This window comes from Scyliorhinus torazame, chromosome 21 (genome assembly GCF_047496885.1).
Source record: "Scyliorhinus torazame isolate Kashiwa2021f chromosome 21, sScyTor2.1, whole genome shotgun sequence".
Classification (NCBI taxonomy): Eukaryota; Metazoa; Chordata; class Chondrichthyes; order Carcharhiniformes; family Scyliorhinidae; genus Scyliorhinus; species Scyliorhinus torazame.
Genome location: NC_092727.1, coordinates 31,725,392 through 31,753,200, shown reverse-complemented (window position 1 = coordinate 31,753,200; position 27,809 = coordinate 31,725,392). Strand labels below are relative to the sequence as shown.

At 43.5% G+C, this 27,809-nt stretch overlaps 1 protein-coding gene and 1 long non-coding RNA gene across 5 annotated transcripts in view; one reads left to right on the top strand and one right to left on the bottom strand.

Moving 5' to 3' along the window:
* LOC140398241 (potassium-transporting ATPase alpha chain 2-like) overlaps positions 1 to 1,504 on the bottom strand; it is a 99,738-nt gene extending 98,234 nt beyond the window's left edge. Inside the window, exon 1 of the mRNA XM_072486665.1 lies at positions 1,456 to 1,504. The gene's annotated coding sequence lies outside the window, so the exon portion shown is untranslated. The remainder of the gene's footprint in view (positions 1 to 1,455) is intronic.
* LOC140398245 (uncharacterized) lies at positions 82 to 27,809 on the top strand. 4 transcript variants are annotated; one of them, XR_011937444.1, is made up of 5 exons: positions 82 to 207; positions 8,212 to 8,297; positions 11,457 to 11,562; positions 11,664 to 11,844; positions 27,064 to 27,809. It is a non-coding gene; the product is annotated as an uncharacterized lncRNA (long non-coding RNA). The 4 variants fall into 4 exon arrangements; XR_011937445.1 differs by lacking the exon at positions 8,212 to 8,297 and having other exon boundaries at positions 27,221 to 27,809; XR_011937442.1 differs by lacking the exon at positions 8,212 to 8,297.

Here is a 27,809-nt window from a genome sequence, read left to right as displayed (position 1 = left end):
GTGATGTGGCAAAATTGCAATGAATGGGCTGATTAACAATTCAGGAGGTCATAGACAGCGTATCTTAAATGCTTCCCTTTTTGCTCCTGACTTGCCATCTGAATACTGCTGTAACATTTAGAGTTGACTGTCATGCAGGGGAAGAGCTATTGTGGTGCCTTGGAAGCCTTTTTGCTGAACCAGTTAATAGAGTACATCAGAGCACAGGTGGGATTTTCTTGTTCTTTATTTTGAGGAGGGGGAAAATGAGGATTAATATATGGCGTGCTGAATTTTCAATGTATCATTCTCTCAAAGTAGTTCAGATCTCCTAGCTAGGTTAGATAATAATGATTGTATCTTAAATATTTTGAGATTTGACATCTGATTATTAGATGAGGAATAGCATTTTTTTAAAATTTCCAGTTGCCTTTTTCCTTTTAAATCACATTGTTTCGAGACAGGAGTGCTATCCAGCATGGGCCATTCATCTTTGTCCTTGGCTGCATTCAACATCTGAAAATGGGGCAAAGCCACTTCTGGAATTTCACTCTCTCATTTGTGTTACTGAGAACAGCCATAAGCATTTGCTGCACAGTCAGTCATCAGAATGATTAATAATAGTCTATCAGGAAACTTGGGTATTATTGACTAAGGTCCATCCACTGGAAGTGCAAATATAATAATAATAATCGCTTATTGTCACAAGTAGGCTTCAATGAAGTTACTGTGAAAAGCCTCTAGTCGCCACATTCCAGCGTCTGTTTGGGGAGGCTGGTACGGGAATTGAACCTGCGCTGCTGGCCTTGTTCTGCATTACAAGTCAGCTATTTAGCCCACTGTGCTAAACCAGTCCCATATGTAAGACTTAATACAGTAGTATTCCCCAGCACAGTCTAAGTACAGGTGCTAAGCTAATTCCAATGATCGACAAATCATTGTTTACAATAATCATCAGATATGTACTCTAAACCAACACTTACACAGCAACTAACAATGATACAAAAGCTGTAACTGGGTCCAGGCCACATAAAAAAATCTGAATACTTTTATGCCCATATATAATTGTAAACCTCAGATTGTTTTTTTCGGTCACTCCACACATCCATATAACCAGAGAGGAAACCTGACAAAAGATGATCAACCTGAAAAATTAACTCTGTTCCTCCCTTCACAGATACTGTCTGGCCTGCTGAGATTTTTTCTAGCATATTCTCTTTTCATTTCAGAGAGAGAGAGACTGTTATGACTCATTCCACACCTTTGTACAAGTAAAAATCTCTATCCCAAAAGTGCTGCAAATCCATGTCCATGAATACCAGAGACGGCATTCCTTTTTATCCCTGCATAACTATAAAACACTACCAATTCTAATGAGCCAACCATTTTAAGAATTATTGGCAAATCTACCTCTTTTAAGGCATCTTTTATGACAATTACATCACTGGGATATTTAATAGACTTTTAAAAAATTACTTCAAATTCATATCGTTTCCCCTCCAAGGTTTTCTTTATATTCGCACCCTTTCTGTTGCTACAGCCTTCTCAGAATAAAAAAGGCAGCAGGTGAGATACTAAGGGCTCTTTTGGGGTTTCTTGATGAACATGTTGCTGCATGTCTAAATTAATTGTGTCGGTGCTGCATGCTTATGCCAAGAATCTGAATTTAAAGTTGCTGGAACCACACACAGTCTTGTAGAGTAGGTTATCTTCATCACTCAGAGCACCGACCAGCTTGGTGTCAACAACCGTCAATCCTTTTATTCAATTCCCTTTTCTATGATTCTTTAATCTGTCGGAATGAATCGCCAACTCCATTTTTAAAAAGTTTTTCCATTTTTATTGAATGAAGTATCTCTTTGTAGATATTTCCTGCACACTCCTCGTCAGGCCCAATAGAGAATTGCTGAGTGACAGGTAACATTTTCAAACAGGATGCAGGAGGCTTTCAATAACCTGTCAAAATGTCCTTCAAATCTGTCACACACATTGTCGAGATTCCAATCTCATTCCTGATGTATCACAAGGCCCAGAGCCACAATTAGCAACAACAAAACAATGTTATTGGAGTGATATAATTAGAATTAAAATAAACATGATCCAGGGGGCATCCGAAGTGGAGCGGGTGAAAGCTGATACCAGAGGACTGGGCTGGAAATGAATAAATAATGCAAGAGCCATGGAGAAAGAGTGATGGAGTTGGATTGCTCTCTCAGAGATAGTCCCATATGGTTCCTTTGGGCTTTAACGACTGGCGGAATCCGGAGCGAGAGGCGAAACCCAAATAATATTGGTAATATAACAATTATCCGCCTGCCTGATTGCAAGTCCAAGAAGTCCCAATATGCCAACTGAATTAATGATCAGTTATTAATTCACAGAATATTGTGAAATGCCCACAGTGCTGGATCGAAAATGGATTTGTTTTCCAGTTAAATAAGAATTGCTCCGGATTCACCTCGAGCCATCGACTTAGAAACTCGACGTTTGAGCTGGGGGTGATTAAACTATAAAACATTTCCCGGTGTAAAATCAGCCATTCTGTCCGTTTTAGACTCACTTGTCAACCTGACAAAGCCTCCGACTGTCTACGGGTTCTTCACATGGATTTAAAACGCTCGCACTAGGGGAGGAGCCAGTTTTAGTCCACTCCTGGTGTCGGGAGAGGGGGGGGTGAGGCCCCCGCCCTTCACTCCCGCTCTGACAGATTACCGAGACGCGGTCCTCAGGCCCTTTGTTACGCACGGGCTGCGGGCACCCGGACAGAGGTAACTCACAGAGAGCAACCAGGAGTCAACAATTATCCGTTCCCTCTAAGGTTCTGATCCGAATCTCGCAAATTGGTGGGGCGGGGGGGGGGGTGGGGGGGGGGGGGGGGGGGCGTTAAGACTTCATAGAATAATTGAATGCCTAAAGTGTAGAAGGAAGCCATTCGGCCCATCGAGTCTGCTCCGACCCTTGGAAAGAGCACCCTACCTACGCCCACACCACCTCCCAGAGCCCAGTAAGTAACCCCACCTAACCTTTTGGACAGGGAGGGACAATCTAGCATGCCCAATCCGCCTAACCTGCACATCTTTGGACTTCCCCATCGATGAAGATTTCGATCAGCAAGATCCCGATGCAGGCAGTACTTGAGGATCCTTTTGAACCCCGATTGGCACTAATGAGCCATTATATGATTGTGATCCCTGCTGGCATGGTTTGACCAACCCATCATCCTGGTCAGTTCTCACCAAGTTGTTTGCTTTTGTCCTTCCTGTTGATAGATTATGAAAACCTCATGATTCTCCTCGTTTCAGCTCTGAGATGCTCAGATGGTTAGGAAATGCCTGTGGAATGAGGGCCAATGGATATATTTGTGAAGGACGGCACGGTAGCATAGTGGTTAGCACTGTTACTTCACAGCTCCAGGGCCCAGGTTCGATTCCAGCCTCGGGTCACTGTCTGTGCAGAGACTGCACATTCTCCCCATGTCTGTGTGGGTTTCCTTCAGGTGCGCCGCAGGTTAGATGGATTGGCCATGCTAAACTGCCCCTTAGTGTCCAAAAAAGGATAGGTGGGGTTACTGCATTGCGGGGATAGGGTGGAAGTAAGGGCTTAAATGGGGTGCGCTTTCCGGGGGCGGTGTAGACTCAATGGGCCGAATGGCCTCTTTCTGCATTGTAAATTGTATGATTCTATGACTTCTGTTAAAAGGCAAGTAGTATGATGATCCAGAGCCCACTTAGTGGAGATTATGCAGTCTGCCATGTGTGTTCAATCCAAGCATAATTCTGATTCCATTGACAGAATATTCTCTGTCAATAGTCTCTTCAGTGCTTCCACTGCAATTTCTTGTCTTGTGATTTTTTTTTCTGGGCCATTATATTTTTTTCTCTCACCACCTGCGCGAGGTTTCACATTATTGCTCTTTGATTAAGGAAAGGAAAAAGAAAGAAATCAAACCAAAGATATTTTTCCAATCACCGCCTAAGCCCTCAGCAAACTCTAGGGGCGGGTTTAGCACAGGGCTAAATCGCTGGCTTTGAAAGCAGACCAAGGCAGGCCAGCAATACGATTCAATTCCCGTACCAGCATCCCCGAACAGGCACCGGAATGTGGCGACTAGGGGCTTTTCACAGTAACTTCATTTGAAGCCTACTTGTGACAATAAGCGATTTTCATTTTTCATTCAAACTCTCATCGTCCACTGGTGAAGTACAGATGATTGAAATAACTTTCTTTTGAATGAATGCTGGTTGGTTGCTGTGCCACCGATCATCGGTTCTAAACAAAAAAGCTGATAATGCTCAACAGGTCTGGCAACATCTGTGGGGAAAGAAACAAGTTAATGTTTTTGGGTTGATTGCCTTTCATCAGGGATGCCGCAAGATTTCAGCAAGTACAGAGACTGATAAATGTGATGGGAGAACATCAGGAAAGATCTGTGATAGGGCAGGAGAGATTAAATGACAAAATGAATGATGGTGCAAGGCAGAAAGAGATGATAATGGAGCGGCACGGTAACAGTGATTAGCACTGTTGCTTTATGGCACCAGGGTCCCAGGTTCGATTCGGTCACGGTGTGTGTGGATGCTGCATGTTCTCCCCGTGTCTGCGTGGATTTCCTCCGGGTGCTCCAGTCTCCTCCCACAAGTCCCGAAAGACATGCTGTTAGGTGAATTGGACATTCTGAATTCTCCCTCTGTGTACCTGAACAGGCGCCGGAATGTGGTGACGAGGGGATTTTCACAGTAACTTCATTGCAGTGTTAATGCAAGCCTGCTTGTGACAATAATAAAGATTATTATTATGATGAGGCTTGTAAAGAAACAAAATTGTATAGAGGAGGTGTGAATAATGCCAGGCTCACAATCATTACGGAGTGCTGTTTCCAAAAGATATGGTGGTTATTATCTGAAGCATCCAGAAGGTTGTAGAGTGTGTAATGAAGAAATGAGGTTCTATTAGTCACTTTTTAATTACGAAAGGGGAGGAGAGAGGAGAATGATATTGCGCACGGCTTCTCACTGGAGGCCAGAGAAGAAGCCTCGAAAGAGGAAAAAGAATGACATATTGGAAGGGGGCTGGTGTTAGAGGATGTGTGCTCAAGGTTGCTGTGGGAATCGGTGTATTTACAATGAATATTGGTTGATAGCAATCCCCAGAGAGCAATCGTACTATTTCCACTTCCTGTAAGAACTCCTCTTCACCTCCAAGTTTCTGTTGCATCTGTTTCAACGATGTCACCTTTCATATCATTGCTTCTGATGTGTCTTTTTCCCTCAACTGAGGATTCCTCTCCACTGTGATTGACGGGGCCCTCAACCATGACAATCCCATTTCTCGAACTTCTGTTCCTGGCTTTGCCTCTCCCTTTCAGAACCTCAAGAGGGTTCCACCTTGTTATCACCTTCCAGCTCACTGGTCTCCAAATTCAACAGGTCATCCTCTGCCATTTGCACTACCTCCAGCATGACAACAGCAGAAAACGCACCTTCTCCCGTACCTTTTAGCATTCTAAAGTCACCAATCCATCAGTGACACCCTAGTCCATTTCATAATCACCACCCAAAGTCTCCTTGCCGTCCCAGGTCAACTCCTCATGCAAGCTCAGGAGATGCAGGACCCTGTCCTTTCACTTTTCTTCCTTCCCATTCACCTGTCTTTTTTTCCAGGTGAATCGGCAATTTACTGGTACTACGTTCAATTTAGTGACCTGTATCTGATGTTCACAATGCAATCTCCTCTCGACACTGAGACCACCATGCAGATTGCATGATCACCCTCCATTGAGTCCACAAGTGTGACTCTCGAGCTTCCTGTCATTTTAATTCCCTGTCCCGTTCTCACTCTGCTATCTCTGTTCTCAACCTCTTGTACTGCGCTAATTAAGCTCAGCGTCTCTCACTCTGGTATCTCTGTTCTCATTCTCTTGAGCTGTAATTAAGCTCAGTGTAAGCTTGACGAACAGCACTTCACCTTTACCTCATCATCAGATGCTTAACAGACTTCTGGACTGAACACTGAATTCAAAGAGTTGAGATCATAGCCTCTGATCTTATTTTGTCGGGAAGCAGCTCACAGCCCTTCTTCTCCCCGACCCTTAACCCTGCCTTGTTCTTGCTTAAAAACGGTTACATTTTGAACATGATTCAAGTTTTGATGAATTCATCAACAAAACATTAACTCTTGTTTCTTTCTCCACAGCTGACAGACCTTCTGAGTATTTCCTGCACTTTGAGCAGGTTTCTCGGTTCCGCCAGCCACATGTTTCTCAGCCACACGCAGTTTGCTGCCGGCGGCATTCTATCCTCCCGCCAATTGGCAATGGGATTTCCCTTTGTAACCACCCCACGCCACCACCAAACCCGTTGGCGGGGCTGCACTGCCGGCGAGAAAATTTAATTGCCACGACCGGAGAATTCCAACCTTTGTTTTTATTCTAGCACATCCATGTACTTTGTTGTTCTTTCATAACGTAAATGCCTCTGTGTTAATGGTATTGTCACTGGACTAAAAAAGCAGAAACCCCGGGTAATGCTCTGGGGACCCGGGTTTGAATCCCATCGCAGCAGATGGGGAAATTTAAATTCAATAAAAGAAATCTGGAATTAAAAGTCTAACGATGACCAAGAAACCAACATTGGTTGTTGTAAAAACCCACCTGGTTCACTAATGTCCTTTAAGGAAGGAAATCGGTCATCCTTACCTGGTCAGGCCTACATGTCTTGATTCTTAAATGCCCTCAGGAATGGGCAATAAATGCTGCCCTGCCAGTGACGCTCACATCCCATGAACAAATAAAAAATGTCTAGTCCTGGGTAGAATAGCAACATTACAAAATGCATATGAAGCAAAAATGAAACATTATTTAAGTGATCAACTATCTGTTACAAAATGTCAATCTGCTAAAAACGGTGCCTCTCCAGAATCCCTACTGTGCAGGAGACTGCGAAACATCACTCTACCTCGACCCACTCCACCGCCCCACATATTGATCATGGCCAATCCACCTAACCTGCACATCTTTGGACTGTGGGAGGAAACCGGAGCATCCGCAGGAAACCCATGCAGACACAAGGAGAACATGCAAACTCTACAAAGATGATGTCCCTGGTGCTGTGAGCTAGCAATGCTAACCACTGTGCCACTTATGCCCACATGCAGACTTCATGAAGTCTGAATATAGGGCTCATATGTCTGGAATCTCTCACGGCTATTTTAGGATGTCTCCTGATCTTGTTGACTGTTTGAATAATGTTACAGAAATCTCAATCGTTGATCCACATTTAATGCCGAGGAACTGATGAAACTTCAATATTGGTTGGAAATAATTTACTCATCTTTGCTGTCCAGTAAACCAACAAGCTCCTGGCTACACGTCTAAATACTATTCTGAACTAATATTTCCCATCCAGTTTTACTTTCTGTTGTTTTGCAGTTTCTGTGGTAGTTCTGTTCAATTGTACAGACTGTACTGCATACTTTCTGCACTGTCGGGATCCTATGATTCTATGAAAAAAAGGTGGTAGTTTTATACTCTTGTGATGAATCTGCAACAGGAAAACAAGCCTTGCCAACACATGATATTTGTAATTTCATAAATTGCATGTCAATTTGCCACATTTAAATTTAGTCATATGACTTTATACAATCACAGTGGATTATTAGCAGTTGCCCTATTTTTTATCCCTTTTACACAATGTGGGTGTTGTTGACTAGGCCAGCATTTATTGCCCATACCGGATTTCCCTTGAGAAGATGGTGGTGAACTGTCCTCTGGAACCACTACAGTCCATGAGGTGCAGGTACACCCATAGTGCTGTTCGAGATGGCGTTCCAAGATTTTGACCCAGTGTCAGCAAGGGAACGATGATATATTTCCAAGTTGGGATGGAGATTGACTTGGAGAGAAACTTCCAAGTGGTGATGTTCCATGTGTCCATTCCCTTGTCCTTATGCATAGTGGCAGTCAAGCATGTGAAAAGTGCTGCCTAAGAATCCTTGGTAAGTTTCGGCAGTATATCTTGTAAATGGTACACACGGCTGCCAGAGTTGTTTGGTGGGGGTACACATGGTTGCCAGAGATGTTTGGTGGTGGAGGGAGTGAAGTGATCTTTGTGAAAGGTGTACCAATCAAACGGACTGCTTTGTCCTGGATGTTGTTGAGCTTCAAGTGTTGTTGGAGCTGCACTCATCCAGGCAAGTGGAGCATATTCTATCACACACCTGATTTTTGCCTTGCAGATGGCGGACAGGCATTGGGGAGTCAGGAGGTCAGTTACTCGGCACAGGATTCCTAACGTCTGAGCTGCTGTTATGGTATTTATATGGTTAGTCCAGTTCAGTTTCTGATCATGTTGATCTCACAGTACGTCGATAGTGGGAGATTTAATAATGGTAATGTCATTGAATGTCATGAGGTGAGGGTTAGGTTCTCTATTGTCGGAGATAGTCAGTGCCTGGCAATTGTGTGGTGCAGATGTTTCTTTCCACTTGTCAGTCTAAGCCTGGATGTTGTCCAGATCTGCATTTGGCCTGGACTGCTTCAATATCTGAGGAATCATGAATGGTGCTAAACATTGTGCAATCATCACTGAATATCCCCACTTCTGACCTTATGATGGAAGGGAGGTCATTGATGAAACAACTGAAGATGGTTGGGCCTAGGGCTTAACTCTGAGGAACGTCTTCAGTGATGTCCTGGAACTGAGATGATTGACTTCCAATAGCCACAACTATCTTCCTTGTACTAATTGTGACACCATCCAGCAGAGGGTTTCTCCCTGATTCCCATTGCCTCCAGTTTTGCTATACTTGGCCAATCGCTGCCTTGATGTCAAGGCCAGTTACTCTTATCTCACCTCTGTCATTCAGCTCTTATGTCCATGTGTGACCCAAGCCTGCAATGAGGTCAGAAGCTGTGAACCTTGCAGAACCCAACCGAACATCAATGAGCAGGTTATTGCTAAGCAGGTGCCACTGGATAGTGCTATTGATGACCCCTTCCATCACTTTACTGGTGATCAAGAATAGACTGTTGTGGCAGTAATTGGCTGCATTAGATTTACCCTGCTTTTTGTACACAGGGCATACCCAGACAATTTTCCACAATGACAGACACCAGTGTTGTAGCTGTAAAGGGAACAACATGGCTAGGGGCACCGCCAGTTCTGGAGCACAAACGTTCAGTACTGTTGCCGGAATTGTCAGGGCCCATTGCCTTTACAGCATCTAGTGCCTTCAGCTATTTCCTGATATCACGTGGAGTGGATTGAATTGGCTGAAGACTGACATCTGTGATGCTGTGTTGGGTGAGGATGGGGGTGGTGAATGGGGGATGAAGAGAGGCCAAGATGGATTATCCACTCAGCACTTTTGCCTGAAGATTGTTGCAATTGGTCAGCCTTATCTTTTGCACTGAAGTGCTGGGCTCTTCCAGCATTGAGGATGGAGATATTTGTGGAGCCTCCTCCTCCAGCGACTTGTTTCATTGTCCTGGTCTAAAACAGGAAGCAAGAAAAAAAAAAAAAAATCTACTTTTTTGCCCCCTACATTAATTGCTGATAATATAATTCAGGAAATAACCTGAAAGGGTTCTTTCACGTGAAGAAGCTGTATTAATGTTGATAGAATTGCATTATTGACTGGGACACATTAGCGATTTTATCACTTGAACTGTACATGTTCCAAATCAGCACTCAAATCTGCAGCTTGTTGGAAACGTATTTAACTGAAGTATTTGTTTGTAGTAGCCTCTTACTTGGTACAAAGTGTGTAAAATGCAATCTATGGCCAGATAAATGCTTTAATTAGCGATGTGAGTTGAGGGATAAGCAGTGGCTTCAGGAGAATTTTCATGTTCTTTACAAGAGATGTCAGGGGATCCTTTTACACCCAACCGAGAGGACATGCGGGGACTCGATCGAACATTTCATCCCGAAGTTGGTACCACAGTGCGATACTGAAATTTCAGGCTGGATGTCGTGCTCAAGTCTCTGGATTGGCGATTGAATCCTCAGACGTCTGGCTCGGAGACAAGGGTGCTGCCATTCAGATGAAGGCTACCAAGCTGTAAGCAGATAATAATCAGATAGAAAAAGCTTCCACTGGTCTGTCAGAAGATCAAATCCTTTTGGTCAACTGGAAAAAATAACAAATAACTCATGAGTGTTCTGCAACAACGCAATAATCTAACCTCACCATTCAGGTAACCATTATAAATCTCAGTGCTCCCATAAGGTTTGAAAGCTTTGTTTGGATTATACCGATCACTGTCACAAATCCACTATGATCTATGTATTCTAGAGATGAATGATAATTCCAACAGCCACTGAAAGTGACTTGTTAAATAATTCCCTCGGAGCCCAAAGCTTCCAGCAGCATACTAAAATTATTTGAGAGTTTGGGGATGGCGCTGTACCATAAAAATAAACTCTCTCTGAGAACAATGAGTTTCAGAAATACATAACCATAACTCATCCACAAACTGCGTGCTCTTGAATTATAAGTCATTCATATATTGTGTAACCATCATTAATTAAAGTCACATAATGGAAGATGGCAGGTGAAGTGGAAAGTGATAGTTCATCTGCTGTTTGTTAAAATGTTTACATTGATTGATTGGGAAAGGAATAAAGTAATAACCTAGAACTATCTTAATAGCCTTTGTGGTAGTTACCACTGTTGTATTGTATATACCGCATACGAGGGGTATTACGGTAAGGCCCCTGTATTACAGGTACAGGGGTAGATCCCTGCCAGCTGGCTCCGCCCAGTAGGTGGAGTATAAGTGTGTGGGCTCTCCGAGCTGCAGCCATTTCGGCAGTAGCTGCGGGAGGCTACACATCTCTGCGTAATAAAACCTCGATTACACTCTATTCTCGTCTCGTCGTAATTGATAGTGCATCAGCCTTCACGGTCAGTTAATTTTGAACCAATTAAGAGGACTGTCATTTTATTCATTGCTGATGCAAAATTATGACGACACCACATCTTTAATCATTTATTCATTTATGTTTCGGTGAATCTGTGCCTTAATTGGTTAAAATAATTAATTGATAGGATTTAAATATTAAATAGCTCTGTATGAACACGGAAACACTGAGATTTTCTAAACTAGCCATCTCATGCTATTTGAATTGTCCTTGCAGCCTGACAAGACTGGTAAACCACTATTATCTGCTGTTACTTGTTGCTGTTCCTACCAGATCTGCTATCATGGCAAGTCTGTCTGTCTTACACCATCCTTACACATCCACCGTAGCTCATCTGCAACTGTTCTGTGATGTCTGTCTTCCAATTATGTCCAAGTCACCCACTCTTTCAATTGTTATTATCATCAGGTATTGGCACATTCTTCCAAGATGGTCTGGCATATGAAGGAGATTTGTGACAATATTCCGGTGAAAAAACCGAGTCATGGAAATGGGATGGAATGTAATCTTTTCAACCTCGAGGAAATTTGATATTGCTTGTTCACTCTCTTTCAGACGAAGACAAAGGAATTTGACTAAATGCTAATTTTAAGAAATCAATGTAGCACTTGGTTCAAGAAAACTAATCAGCCATATCCAACAAATGGCCTTTACTTGAAACGTAATCTCGATTTTTCTTTTCAAATGCTAATGTAAATCTGTTGTATATTTCCAGCATTTTCTAATTTAACTTTGCATTGGTAGATTTTTTTTTCATTTCAGTTCTACTGCCCTAATCAGGTTTCTCTGTCATGGAGCAGAAATGGAATTTTTCTATGCAAAGTTTCTGTCATGTTTATCCAATTTCAAAGAAAATGCGGCACAGAGTCCAGAATCCTCCTTCAGATCCCTACAGTGCGATCATACACTTCCCAACTAAATCTTCATTTGGCATCATTGGCAGGTATACATGTAACCCTATTAACTATGCGGTTTGAGGTGACTTAAAAAAGGGAATAGATAGATAAAGATCAATTACGTGAAATTAGAAGTGTTCTTTAAGTGCAGTCCATATGATCATTCAACATTTAGCATTCCAATATGTAAAGGGCAGCACGGTGGCACAGTGGTTAGCACTGCTGCCTCACAGCGCTGAGCTCCCAGGTTTGATCCCGGCTCTGGGTCACTGTCCGTGTGGAGTTTGCACATTCTCCCAGTGTTTGTGTGGGTTTCGCCCCCACAACCCAAAGATGTGCAGGGTAGGTGGATTGACCACGCTAAATTGCCCCTTAATTGGAAAAAAAGAATTGGATGCTGTTATAACCTGCCTTCTTACGACTGGCTGGGGACTAATGGCAATCCCACAATCCTTTGGGAGTATGAGCTTCCCCAACGATGGGGGCAGAGAAATCATTCGCAGATTCCCTGCATATATAAAGCTGGCCAGTTTGGAACCGGCTAGAGGAGAGTGAGCAGCAAGGAAGTTTCTGCTGCTGTTGTATACATATGTTATTGTAAATAAATGTTATTTCTTTCTATCGTTCAACTAGTGCTGGATTCTTCGTGGCCCTCACAAAAGACACTAAATTTATTTTAAAACATTTTTAAAAAACTTTCCAATATATATGGGTGTGCTTATAAGCCATTTGTGACAGTCACAGCTCAAATGCTGCTAAAAATCCACTTTCAGGCCTTCATTACCTCGCGATTTGACTAATGCACTCCTGTCTGTCTCACACTTTCTAGCCTCCATAAACTCGAGGACATGCAAAGCTCTGCTGCCCATGTCTTAACGCGCACCAAGACCCAATCCCCTGAACCCCTGTGCTTGCTGACATATCCTGGCTCCTGGTCACGCAATGTCTAAATTTAAAAATTCTCCTCCTTGGTTTCAAATCCATCCATGGCCTTATTTCTGTAATCGCCTCCATTCTCACTCTAATTCCTCCACTCTAATTATGGCCTCTTGTGCATCCCCAATTCTAATTGCTACAACATTGATGGTGACACCTTCAGTTGCCTAGGCCCCAAGCTCTGGAATATCCTCTCTGGACCTCTCCTCCTCACCTTCCTCCTTTAAGACACCACTTAAAATCTACCGTTTTATCCTAGCTTTTGGCTATCTGATTGAATATCTCATTATGTGACTTGTGTCACGTTTTATTTTATAACGCTCCTGCGAAACACCTCGGCACGTTTTATGCTAAAAGCACTGTTTTGTTATGCTCTTGACGTAGCATAAGCTGCTTCCTTGATGTGCACTCTCACAAAGGAAGGTTCAGACTTGGAGATAGCTTTAACACGTTTATTAAACTATCAACAATTCTCCTACTTGGATTTGACGCTACTGTTAATCCTGCTACAGCTATTCAGACTGACGAACCAGTCTGCTACAATCCACGTGGTGGGAATGATGTGTTTCAATCAACCCTGTGTACTCACTGAGTGTCTCCACTGGAAAGAGACTGAGCATGTGTGATGTGTCCTTTTATATGGGTTGGTGTAATGTCGTCCCGTGGTAGTGTCACCTCTGTGTGTATCGTCACTGCCCATTGGTCGTATCCTATCTTACTGACCTACTGGTTGACTGCCTGTGTGTCATGTCTCTGGTGTTCCCTCTAGTGTCGAGCTAGGTGTAGTGTATGTACATTAACCCTTTGTGTACCTACAGTGATGTATATCACCACATCCCCCCTTTTTTCATGTTACATATTGTCTGTACAGTGTTAAAGAAAATTGAAAAAACTAGGTAGATGAGTGATACTCTGTACAAGTTATGATAACAGTGATCATTAAACAATAAGTCCAAATCATATGCACAAGTCCAAAGTTCATTAATTATTATAGTCGAGTGGCTTTCTTGTTTGGTTGGTGAGTTGGTGATGTTGATGGTGGCATTGCATTGTAAACGCCATCAGTGTCCCTGTGCTGAAGGAACCGAGAAGTGGTCAAATCATTTCACTGTCGGATTTGGACTCTTTTTTCTTTCGATGCTTGTGGTGGTAATTCTTGATGGCATCTGTCCTGAAAGCCAGGTTGCCTGTTGGTAGTGCAGGAAACATGAATTGGTAAGATACATTGTCCTGCCATGGCATGTCATTGTACTGAGCTGAGCAGTAACAGTGTCCCTCATTTGCAGAGTTGTACCATGTCTTACCAGTCGTAGTTCCATTGGTGTTTTTGTCGTGCTTGATGTTGACGTTGTTGCCTTTGGTACACTTCTTGCTATTGTCTTTGATGTTGTTGTTGTGGTGGTTGGTTTTGTTGCCATGTTTGCTGCGCTCAAGGACCACACTCTGTGGATAATACGAGTCCTTCACACAATTACTCGTGTTAGCGTGCTTTGTGGCATCTGCTGTCTCCTTGAGCGTGCCGTCACGGAGTTTGCGGCGCTCCCCGTCTGGAGTCATGTCCGGCTTACTTGAATCAGCTTTGGCTTGTCGATGCTCCCCGTCTAGAATCTGGTCTGTTTCACCAGAATCAGCTTTGATGTCTTGCCACTCCCCGTCCGGTGTCATTGGAGGTTCACTTGAGTCAGCCGAGGTTTCTTGATGTTCCACGTCCGGAGTCAAAACGTTCAGGAATTAATTTCCGTGTGGAGAGGCTCGAGCGGATGAGGTTTGAATTAACGTGGTGTCACCGGAGTCACCAGTAGTCTCACCATGATTGTTGAGTGCCTCTGGACATTCTAGCTGAGGTCTGTCATGTTGCACATCTTGTATGGGAAGTGGGATGTCGTCGTCACTTGTCTCACATACAGTCGGTAGAGCATCAGTGTGTTCTTGTTGTTCACTTGAATTGGTAGACTGTCAGAGTCTTCTTCTGGTGGCTCAAATAATCTGGGTGGATTGTCAGTCTGCTTGCTGTACACGAGTGTGGTAGACTGTCAGAGTCTTCTTCTTGTTCACTGGAGCATGGTAGACTGTCATAGTTGGTTGCTGTACACAAGAGCGTGTCATAGTCTTTCTGTTGTTCACTTGAGCATGGCAGACTTGCATTGTCTGCGGCTGGTTGCTCAAGAGGAGGTTGCTAGACCCTCATGGTCTTGTTCAGGCAAGGAACGCTTTGGAGTCTTGCATTGCTTCTATCGTGGAGGCTGTCCACGAGCTCTCTGTGGAGGCTGGTGTCACTCCCTCTGTGGAGTCTTGCAGCGTTCATTGTGTGGAATCGTGCATTGGTCTCTCTGTGGGAACTGTCATCGCTTCTTGTTCATGCAAGGACTGCGCTCTGGAATCATGCGTTGCTTCTATTGTGGAATCTGTCCACGAGCTCGCTGTGGATGCTTGTGTCACTCGAGTCACTTCTTGTTCATGCAAGGACTGCGCTGTGGAGTCTTGCGTTGCTTCTATCGTGGAGTCTGTCCACGAGCTCGCTGTGGAGGCTTGTGTCACTGGAGTCACTTCTTGTGTGGAGACGTGCAGTTGTCTCACTGTGGAGTCTTTCATTGCTTTGTGTGTGGAGACTGGGACCCTTTGTGGTGCGTGGATCACTCTCTGTGTGGCAGCAGGCCGTTCTCTGTGGGCTTGTACCGCTCTCTGTCTCTTGGTGTCAGGCCGCAGCATAATTCTGCACTCACGAGTCGGGGTGTCATATATGCTGGGATGAAAGTCCTCAAATCCAAAGAACGCATCTGCGTCTGTGTCGGATTCTTCACTGTAGAACACATCTCGTTGCGGTTCGTATTTGGTACTTGGGTCGCCATCTCCAATGATGAAATCATCGTCTGAGTCATAGTCTTCTAGGACCATATCATCACGTTTTTTGTCGGAGCTGGCAATGGGCTCGCAATGTCCAAAGAAGAATTCACGGTCTGAGTCATAGTCTTCAAGGACTGTATCATCTCTTTGGGTGGTGCTTACTGCTTGTTGCAGGGTTCTGCGGAGGTTACTTTCAGCTGCTGGTCGAATTTCAGGCATTGTGCTGTCATTGCAGGTGAAAGAATTTGGTTTTGAGGCGTTAACATTTTTTCCCCTTGTTTTGGGACATTTCCCCTTTAAGTGGGTGTGGTCCGGGGCCTCTGATGTCATGACGCTTGTGACATAGTGAGTAGGAAGCGATTGTGCATGCACAGATCGCTGATCCTTTACTTGGGGCCTTTTTCGCAATTGCACATGCGCGGCTTCTCGCGCATGTGCAAATGGACCTTCCCGTTCTGTGCGCTCTTCGCGCAATTGCGCATGTGTAGCACCTTTTCCAAGATGGCTGCAATTCAAAACTGCCATTCGTTGCTGCAAGCCTACCTCGCGGTGAGTTTTGGCACCTCTTTTACATTTTCTTCTTGTATGTTCCTCGCAGAATTCTTGGAATTTCTCCAGGACTGCCTGGAAATCGCTCATGTTTTGCCCCTTTGAGTATTTGAAGGTCTGGAAGATTTCAGTTGCTTCTGGACCCGCGATAGTAAGTAGAAGCTTTATTTTCTCTGCATCCGCCACGCCATCTAGGTCGGACGCTACCAGGTAGATCTCAAATCTCTGCCTGAACCAACACCAGTTTTCACTGAGATTGCCTTGGTACCCGAGCTGCTGTGGCACCAGAATCCCGTTCATCTTGCCTGGGTGTTGTTGCTGGTTGTCACTGTGTTGTTGAGTTTTAACTATATGGATTGAAACAGTTCACTCCTGGAACCATGTTTTGTTATGCTCTTGACATAGCATAAGCTACTTCCTTGATGTGCACTCTGACAAAGGAAGGTTCAGACTTGGAGATAGCTTTAACACGTTTATTAAACTATCAACAATTCTCCTACTTGGATTTGATTCTACTGTTAATCCTACTATAGCTAATCAGACTGACGAGCCAGTCTGCTACAATCCACATGGTGGGAATGATGTGTTTTAATCAACCCTGTGTCTGTACTCACTGAGTCTCCCCACTGGAAAGAGACTGAGCATGTATGATGTGTCCTTTTATATGGGTTGGTGTAATGCCCTCCTGTGGTAGTGTCACCTGTGTGTATCGTGACTGCCCATTGGTCGTGTCCTATCTTACTGACCTATTGGTTGACTGCCTGTGTGTCATGTCTCTGGTGTTCCCTCTAGTGTCTAGCTAGGTGTAGTGTATGTACATTAACCCTTTGTTTACTTACAGTGATGTATATCACCATAGGCACTATATAAATCTAACTTTTTGTTGTGATAAAGCTACTGATCTATTGACATTGTTAAGATTTTCACCGGACAGACAAATCATCCAATCGGATAAAAGTAAAGTACAGCAGTTGCTTGAAATCGTAACTATAAACAGAAAATGCTGGAAAAACGCAGCGGTGCTGAAGATGATTAATTTGGACTTGAAACATGTAACTCTGTTTCTCTCTCCACAGATGCTGCCAGACAGGCTGAGCATCCAGCACTTTCTGTTTTTAAATTATCCTATATGATTGCACAGTATTTGAATGAAGGCTACAGAAGGAAAGGCCCATGTCCAGTGAGTTCACCAATGCTTTCATAGGAAACATAGAAAATAGGAGGAGGCCATTCGGCCTATCAAGCCTACTCCGCCATTCATTATGATCATGGCTGATCATCCAACCCAATAGCCTAATCCCACCTTCCCCCACATATCCTTTGATCCCCTTCACCCCAAGTGCAATATCTAACTGCTTCTTGAAAACATACAATGTTTTGGCCTCAGTACTTCTTGTGGTAACAAATTCCACTGGCTAATCACTCTCTGGGTGAAGAAAATTCACCTCATCTCTGTCATAAATGGTCTGTCCCGTATTCTCAGACTGTGACACTTGGTTCTGGTCACACCCACTATTGGGAACATCCTTCCTGCATCTACCCTGACTAGTCGTGTTAGAATTTTATCGGTTTCTTTGAGACCGCCCTCATTCTTCTGACCTCCAGCGAATACATTCCTAACCGACTCAATCTCTCCTCATACGTCCATCCTGCCATCCCAGGAATCAGTCTGGTAAACCTTCGCTACACTCCTTCTAGAGCAAGAACATCCTTCCTCAGATAAGGAGACCAAAACTGTGCACAATATTCCAGGTGTAGCCTCACCAGGAAGGAGATGATTCTCAAAGTCCCAGCCCAGATGTCATCATTTGCTACAAATATGCACATTTTGGAAGCTGTGAAGTGAGTTCTGCGACAGCTCATTCCCTTCTGTTTCTCCATTTTGTATCATTTGCAGTTCCATAAAAAAATCTGGGTTTTGCTCTTTTGTTTGCTGTCTGCTGAAAGAAGAGACAAATCTGTGGTGATTATTTCTTCTAGAAGGCAATATGTCCATCAATTATGCTGCTGTATTTTATCTCCCACAGCTGCTGTGTGTGAATGAGACAAAAACCTGGTGAAGCTGATGACCTGTTTCCCTGATCATGTGCCAGTCCCAGCTAAATAAAGACAATACAGCAGAAGCATAAAAGCCACCAGCACTAAATGTGCCCAGGATCATGGCAGCCGTAAAGAAGGAACCCCTGTTTGCAATGGTTTTAAAGTTATTAAGAACAAATGCTGTACTGCATTAGATATTTTTGTTCACGTAATGACTAAAACTGTGCAAAACAGGAAACATTCCAGATATACGTAAAACATATAAACCACACCTTAACATATCTTCCTAATCAGCAGCTTGTGCATTAGAAATGATGCAGCTTGTTAAATTGCCTCAATTAACTGGGATTAACAGTTCTGATTCCCAGAAGCATTTTACGAATCAAGTTCTACTATTGTTGTTCACATCTTTCAAATTACTAAAACTCTCTCGAGGTTCCAATTTTCAATGCATAAGGGCGGCAGACGTGCAATGTACCTGCATGTCTAGCTGTCACTTAGGAAGCTTTTAATTCGTTGTTCGTTAGAATGTAGAACGAGAGGTCACTGACTCATAATTTAGAAAACGTTATCTCAAAAGAAACAGCTTAAAGATTGAATCTAATTCTGCATGCAAATTAAAATAAAGTGCATAATTTAAAAAGTGAGTTAATTGTCAAAACAAATTCCTGGTCTCCAGGATTGATTTGACATTGGCTTGACCTTGATTCTTGAGGGGTCATTGTTCCCATGGAAATAAACATCTTAATTTGGGTTCATCGCATCTCGTGTAAACCCAGTTGACGTGTCAGTGCACTGCTGAGGAAGGGCAGCTTGCTTCAGGCTCCATCTTTGCAACAAGATATTAAACGGAGGCCTTGTCTCCTTCATCAGTTGCCTCAGCAAAAGTGATGATGTGGAGACGCTGGCGCTGAACTGTGGTGGGCACAGTAAGAAGTCTCACAACACCAGGTTAAAATCCACCAGGTTTTGTTTGAAATCACAAGCATTCGGAGCGTTGCTCCTTCATCAGAGCAGCGCTCTGAAAGCTTGTGATTTCAAATAAACCTGTTGGGACTTTAACCTGGTGTTGTCAGTGAAAGTGAATGATCCCATAACACTATCTGAAGAGTAGGGAATTGTCCCAGTGCTGTAAGCAAATAAATTTCTCACCACCTATCAACAGCAAAAGCAGATTTGATTGGTCTTTCCATAGTGTGAGATCTCGCTGTGCACAAAATAGCTGCCCAAAATAAGAGTGACTATACTTCAGAAGTAAGTAATTGAAGCACTTTGGGACACTGGAGGGCGTGACAAAAACTGGGTAAATGAAAGATCCCCCCCGTCTCTCTATTCCTTTCAATTCCAAAGTAACCATTTGACAGTTTTGTAATGATGAGCTACCAAAAAGGTCACAGCAAAATTGTTTACTTTAATTCTGCAGAATCCTAATTTTAAGGAGGCGACTCCGCAATAAGCTACCAATCAGTATCCTTGCAATACAGCTACCACACTAAACTAGTCAGTGCAGGCTTTGAAGGTTACATTCAACTGTCTTTCTGTTGCAATCAGTTGATGAGGAATCACAGTGACATTGATGATCCCGGTAGTGTTTCACTTTGAGCACCCGTTCAGGACCAACTGCAGCTTTGCACGCTTACAAAGTAAATGTAGACTGAATTTGGATTCAGGTCTCCCTGGAGTATTCAGACCTATTCTCTATCATTTCAGACCTTAATGTCAATATGAAACAGCTTAGGGTTCACATCAATGTTAAACTCATGGGGTGGGATTTTCAGAGTCAGGAACAGAGATGGATAGAACCCAGTAATACTGGTAGCGACTGGCATGCCAGTCTCCTAGCGTCTACATTTTGAATTGGACAAAGTTGGGTGGGTTCAAAGGTTGGGTGGGTTCGGGGCTAGTAAGTAGCTGATTAGGCTCATTAAGAGCCTTACTAAAGGTAGCTAATAGAGGCCGACTAAGATTTTGCAGTCTGCCTTCAGTTTCCTGATGAGATAGGAGAAATTTAAAATAGTTCAGGAATTACTCATGATAGTAAGATTAATAAAAAATATTCAAAAAAGGGAAAATAAACAAGTGAATAGAATGATTTAAGGAGTTAGTTTAAAGCAGGGCAGGTGATGGGTTATGGCTGCAGTATGTGGGATTTTCTAGATGTCAGTAGGGTCCAGTGCAAACACATGGCGGTAAGTGCGGCTTGAGGAGCTTTGATTCAGAGTCATTGAGCTCGAGGCCAAGCTGAAGACACTGCTACATATCAGAGAGGGAGAGCTTTGCCTGGAAGCATTGTACCAGGAAGTAGTCACACTGCTTAGGATAGGATCTTCCGATTTAGGTAACGATCAGGAAATGAACGCAGGCACCAATTTTTTCTGGTTGGCAAAATGTAACGCGTGGAGTGAGACATGGATAAGTGCTGGGGTTTCAACTTTATATCATTTATGTAAATTACATTGAAGAAGAGACTGAAGGTATGATTGATAAATTTGCAGATGCCACAAAGATAGGTAGGAGAGTAAATTGTGAAGAGGACATAAGTAGATTACAAAGGGATACAGATAGGTTAAGTGAGTGGCCAAATATCTGGGAAAGAGTATGTGGGAAAATGTGAAATTGTCCATTTTATCAGAAAGAATAAAAAGAAGCTCTGAGATGCTGAGCATGAATCGCAAAAGGGTAGTATACAGGTGCAGCTAGTAATTGGGAAATCTCATGGAATATCACTGTTTATTATGAGGGGAATTGAATACAAAAATTCAGAGGTTATGCTTCAGTTATACAGAACATTGGTGAGACCACATCTGGAGTAGTGTGTAAAGTACTGGTCTCCTTATTTAATGAAGAATGTAAATGTGTTGGAAGTTGTTCTGAGAAGATTTACGAACTAATACCTGGATTGGGCAGGGTGACTTATGAGGAAAGGGTGGACAAACTAGGCTCGTGCTCGCTGGAGTTTAGAAGAGTAAGAGGTGACTTGATTGAAACATTGGGTCTTGACAGGGTGAATGTGGAGAGAATGTTTCCACTTTTGGGAGAATCTAGAACTTGGGGTAACGGTTTAAAAATAAGGCATCGCCCATTTAAAACCAAGTTGAGCAGAAATTATTTCTCTTAGAGGGTCTTGAGTCTTTGGAACTCATTTTCAAAAGGCGGCAGAAGCAACGGCGTTGAATATTTTGAAGGCAGAGCTAGATACATTCTTGATAAACAAGGGTGTGAAAGGTTATTTGGAGGTCGGTGGGAATGTGGAGTTGGGATTACTTTCAGATCAGCCATGATCTTATTTCTCCTGGAGGAGCCTGTTCGAGTGGCCTAGTCCTGTTCCATGTTCATATTGTTTAACTGCCTGGAGGTGGTTAGCCATTGGTTGGCCTAAGTCTCAACTCTCCAGGGCTGGCCTGTAGGCCCTCCCTCCCTGGGTAGGGTGCAGCCTGTCTGTGGGCAGAAACAGGCCCAGCTCCTGTTTTCTGCCCCCCAAGTGAACAATGAGCCTGCGGAGTTCATAGTAAATAATCATGTTAGCTGCCCAGTATAGTGGGGTTTTTGGTGCAATGGTATTTGATCTACAGGCCGTTTTAAATGATAGAATATAGTCAATAACTGGAAGACTTTCAATACCAAACAAGAAAGTTTTTTAAATTTCTGACACTTTAGCTGTAAATGAGACTCAAGAGAGAGAGGGGGAGAGAAGGATCTGTTATGACATCCCTATGCTGAATTAGTTGAACTCATTTAGAGGTGCTTCTTGTTTTAGTTCACTTCCTTTGTATGCAGCCCACAGGTAGGCAGGCAACTCGCTGCCGAGTCCCTGCCATTGCCTCTTGAAGTGGTGGGAGTTGCACATGAGAACCTGTCAATGACTCATTCTCTGGGTATCTTTCACTTCCTCTGGAGAATTGTCTAGCCTCTACATGGCCCCTTCCTCTGGTGACCCAAACAGCTAAAAAAATAAGCTTCTGTCATATGTCTGGCCTATATGATGGAATACAATGCATACAGGAAAATTGAATAAGCCAGGAGGTGGAAGTCTTTGCTGGTGGAAAATATGTTGCCAGCATAGTGTAACAAATCAGCCAGTTAGCATTAAATTCAGGACATTTGTTCTGCAAGCAACTAAGCTGAAATTTAAAACTCCCGTTCTAGTTGTGAGTTATAGCAACTCTCAGCCCCTTTCCTTTTTGGACAGTCCCTCATCATCGGTCTGATGTTTCGGAGATGGCTGATAGGTCCAATCCGCAATCTACAGGCTCTACCACACGTGGGGCAGGTGGTGCTTGAAGGGGTGGGCAGATGGGTTGTTTGGAAGTTTGCTTGTTCCCGGTAACCCCTCAGCATTTCCGCAGCTGTGTCACAATGTGTTTGCTGCCTTCCTGCTTGAACCAACTCCATTTTGGTCAGTCAAGCTAGACTCGCTCATGAGTCGACAGGTACGTTTGGCCTCTTTGGAAATGCTTTGAGGACATCCCTAAAGTGCTTCCACAGTCTTACTAAAACTGAGTTCCAAGAAGAGCAGTTGCTTTGGGAGTCTGGCATCAGGCATAACATTGAAATGTCCCATGGCTTTGAGTAATTAGTTCCTCGATGCTGGGCAAGCTGGGTGACACGGTGGCACAGTGGTTACACTGCTGTCCCAGCGTGCCAGGCACCCGGGTTCAATTCTGGCTGTGTGGAGTCTGCACATTCTCCCCATGTCTGCGTGGGTTTACTCTGGGTTCTCTGGATTGGCCACGATAAATTGCCTCAGTGTCAAAGGATGTGCAGGTTTGGTTACGAGGATGGGGCAGGATGGATAGGGAATTGGACCTGGGTAGAATGCTCTTTCAGAGGGTCAGTGCAGTCTCGGTAGGCTGATTGGCCTCCTTCTGCACTTAAGGGATTCTATGGTGATTCTAAGTTGGCTTGGGAAAGGATGCTGCTGTTGAACCACCTTTCCTGCCACTGGATTTGGAGGATCCTGTGAAAGCACTGCTGGTGGTACTCCTGCAGTGATTTGAGATTGTTCAAGCCTCTGAAGGAGTATGGGGAACACTGCTGCACCGTGAACAATTAATTTTGTCTCGGGTCTCAGATCCTACGCCTCATATACTCTTTTGCTCTTGCGGCCAAAGGCTGGACTGGCACACAGGAGTCGGTAATGAGTCTCATCGTCTATGTCTACCTTTGTCAAGGGCAGGCTGGTTCACATTTGCCATGCTCTCATCATCCATGTTAACCGACAAGTGAAGGTGTTTTGCTGTGGGAGCGGTTTTCCTCTTTCCGGACTGAATTTGAATCTCGCTGCTCAAGCTCCAAACAGCATCATCAGCTCTACCACATTAGGTCCGAGTGCTATAAACGGGAGGTAGTGTAGCTATTGCGACTGCAGTGATAAAGCATTCAATGACTGGCAGTAAACAAGAAGGGAACAGGTGCAACGTAGTCACTGCGCTCCCCAATTAGTTATATGATGGAGTAACTTGTGTCAGGGAGCATTTGTAATTAAGAGCAGAACTTGTGTATTCACATCACTAGTACATTGCTTGAAAGAGCTACAAGACTGACTTTCATGCTGACAACGAAGTGTTGTAAATGCAGAACTACGCAATATTACTCATGATATTTGTTGAGTTAATGCTCCACTAAATCTTTGAATCATGCCAAGTATTGGGCACAATTAAAATGAGGCTCAAAGGTTTAAAATCTTAAATTTTACTCCCAATGTGTTGTGCTACTAGTTATGTCACTGTTATGAGCTGCTATTCTGGGGCCACAAGGTGAAGAACTACCCTCGTCCCATCATTTATTCAACCCATGTGTATATCATTGCAATTACTTAGCTGTTAAAACAAAAAAGATTTTGGTTCCAATATAACGGTTCCCCTCAGCAAACCTTCAGACTTCAAGGCAAACTGTACTTAGCAGAATGAAAATAATTTGTTCATCTGGCCTTCAGTAGGTTTATCTAGTCAGTGGACAGCTGTAAAGAAGATAGTTGGATATTTTTAAATGTATGACCTCTGCCATATGAAAGTTGATCGAGTGTCTGTATTAGATCCACATCAATTCCTAACAGAGGGAGATCTCAGCTGAGTCTGAAGTAACAAAAATTACATGACCTAATGTAATCTTAATGCAACTTTTATTTGTCCCTGGAAAGGGCACATTTGCTGCTGATGCTTAGCTGCCCGAGAAAGCTGTTGGGGGGCCTTTTCCTTAAACCACTGAAGTCCCTGCAATGATTATGCTCCCAGTGGTCTTATATAGGAAATTCCAGGATTCTGACCCGGAGATAATAAAGTACTTGGTCAGAAATGTGGAAAAGGAGGAGAATACATTTTAAAAAAAATAAATAAAGTACTTGGTCAGGATGGTATGTGATTTGGTGGAGACCTTGGAAGTGATGATATTCCTAACATCATCACTGCACCTTTCCAGATGACAAGTCACAAGTGAAGGAGATGTTACTGAAGTAATCTTGGTGAGTTGTCGCATTGCATACAACATACATAGTTTTACCACATGCATGAGTGGTGGAAAGGTGAACATTGGGTCCTGTGGCAGATGCATCAATTAAGTAAACTGTTCAGTCCGAGAAGATGTTGAAGCTTGTGTATTGTTACAGCTACACACATCTAGGGAAGTGTGAATGTGATATTAAACTCCTGATTCAAGGCTTGTAGGTGGTAGAGAGACTTAGAAGAGTCAGATGAAGCTTCCACCTAATGATGACCTACATCCCTTGATATCAAGGCAGCATTTGACCGAGTATGGCATCAAGGAGCCCTAGTAAAACGAGTCCATGGTAATCAGGAGGAAAGTCCTCTGCTCATTGGAGTCATGACTTGAACAAAGGAAGATGGTTCTGATGGTTCAAGGTCAGTCATCTCAGTTCTAGGACAACACTGCAGCAGTTCCTCAGGTTAGTTTCCGGCTCCAACCATCTTCAGCTATTTCATCAATGATCTTCCTTCCATAAAGTGAGAAGTGGGGATGTTCTCTGATGATTGTATAATGTTCAGCATCATTCACGACTCCTCAGATATTGAAACATTCCAAGCGCAATTTAACCAAATGGGAACTATGTCCCATAGTGATTGCGTTTAGCTATGTATTTCCCGGCGCTCGCAGTGCCGAGAAACCCAATGCTATCTAACGTGACTTCAGTTAGATGCGGGGCTTCGCAGGGAACGCTCAGCCAAGGTCGCACTCAGTCCCGTTTCCTGCACTGAGGAGCCCCGCTTACCAAAATTCCTCAATGCAGGAAGGGATGGGGATGCCATTTGATCTCTTTGACCACCAACCCCCCCCCCCCCCCCCCGATCAAGGCCCCAACTCACTGTAAGAGGGTCTCCGGCCACCCCCCTCACTCCCCCCGGCCTGCGCAGAACACCCCCTGCCCGATCACCACCATGCAAAACATGCCAGTTTGGCACCTTGGCAGTGCCAAGCTGGCAGAGGTGGCACTGCCAATGTGCCAAACTGGCACTGGCTAGGTGGCACCAGCAGTGCTGGGGTACCACCCGTCCTTCGTAAAAACCCATCTGGTTCACTTATGTCCTTTTGGAAAGGAAATCTGTCATCCTTACATGGTCTGGCCTATATGTGACACCAGACCCACAGCAATGTCATTGACTCTTAAATGCCCTCAGGATGGGCAATAAATGCAGGCCTTACCAGCGACGCCCACATCCCATAAACGAATAAAGAAAAAAAAGTGCAGCCCACAAGACATTTTGATAAAAATTGTCCATGTGCAAGTTTGCCACATTCCGCTGGTTTCCATCTGTGGAATTTGTTTCCTACCAGTATGGCTGAAATCATACGTATGTAAAGCAGGGGCACATGAAGTGATGTTCGTGCTGATAGCACACAATATTGACTGTGAGAGCTGCGTCTCCCTCTGCATGCAGAGCATAATTATCTATTTTGTGTTTACCACTTGAAGTTGATGGCAGTTCCATTGATATATGAATGATTTAGCATTTTCTATGACTCATTATGAAATATTCGGCGGGTATTAAATGTATTTAATTTTATTCATGGGGTCATGATTAGTGAGCCAGCTGATTTCAATCATGTGGCCCATTGAGATGAAGAGCGACTCACGTGGCCTGCTCACTAGCCTAGGAAGTGAAGATAGGGATGGATGTATCTGACATGTACCCAGTTACCAATGCCCTGGCAGACATTCACGGTCTAGACCCATTCACGAAAAAACACACGAGACAAGAGTTTGAGAACTAGCTTGTGACTGGGGAGTCATGGCTTGTCAGAAGATTGTAGAAAAGGAGTAGGCCAGAGGCCCACCAGCCTGCTCAACCATTCAATAGGAACAAAGCGGATCCCCAATATTAATGCCACTGTCTTCCCTGATCCTTGATTCCGTTGGAGTTCAAAAATCTATTGACATTGGCTTTGTTTAGAAACTGACGCCATTAAAAAACGGGAGTAAAATCTAAGTTAACAAGCATCTTTAAAATGTGTAAGAATGTAATTGAATATTATAGTCAGGTTTTACAGAAGGATAAAACAAATTACTAACCTCTTGAATTGTATTTCATTTGAAGCTTTCACTGAGGCACTTTCAATCATATGGTCAAATATTATCTTGTCATTATTGATGTCCCCCCCAAGTCAAACGTTTTGCCAAGAGTTGCGGCTGTAAAATTATCATCTGTGTCTATTTGAATGTAAAATAAATTTCAAGAGCAGATTGGGAGTAGAATAGCAGAGACCAATGCAACATGTTCAAAATACCATATCAATGATTTGTTGGAGGGCAAGCCTTAATACTAATAGCATAACAAATATTAAATTAATACCTCTGATTCCCTAGCATTGGGTTCCTATGACATAAATAAAAACAATACCATATGTTCAAAACTTTATCCTTATTATTATTTGTTTTAAAATAGACTTTTCATCTCAACAAAGAAAATATGGCACCTGCATGTTGCCTGACCACAGGGTTGGCCCATTGACCGAGCGTTATCCCCAGACAATATAATTCTTCTCTCAGCTTATGGAATTTCACATTTCATTGTACAAACTCCTTTTACTCAACGCAAGCAGATGAAGCGCAGAGGATTACCCATCCTGAACTACCACAAAAGGAGACAGAAACTCATTATACTGGAAGAGATGCCAATAACCAACTTGTCTCTCTCTCCAAAGGAGGAACAATGGAAACCTGGCCAGAAGTACATATACTGATTGTTAAGCTGCCATTAACCAGTAATAGGCCTTGTCATGGGAACCAAGTCTCTAGCCTTTTGGACAGTTTTAACATTATATCTTTGGACTTCACAGCCAGTCTGCTATATTAACATCCAACTGGTGAAGACGCAGTCTCCTCCAGGCTGAACAACATGTACATCTGGCTTGACTCCGCTGGAAGAACTCTGCATATGTACTTCATCTTGCAGGAGCAGCCCCAACCGAAAGAGAGAATCCTAAACTCTGGTCTTCAGTCAGCTAACCTCAAATGCCTACACGAAAGAATTCCTTATCAGACTGAAGCTCACATGAATTATTATTCACTTTCTATGCTTCTTGCATTGTAAAACTCCTTTTCTCATTTTACTATGTGTGTGTGTGCCCGCGCATGAGACATTGCTGACACTCCTTTCATGGGCGTGGATGTGGAAAATAAATTGACCTT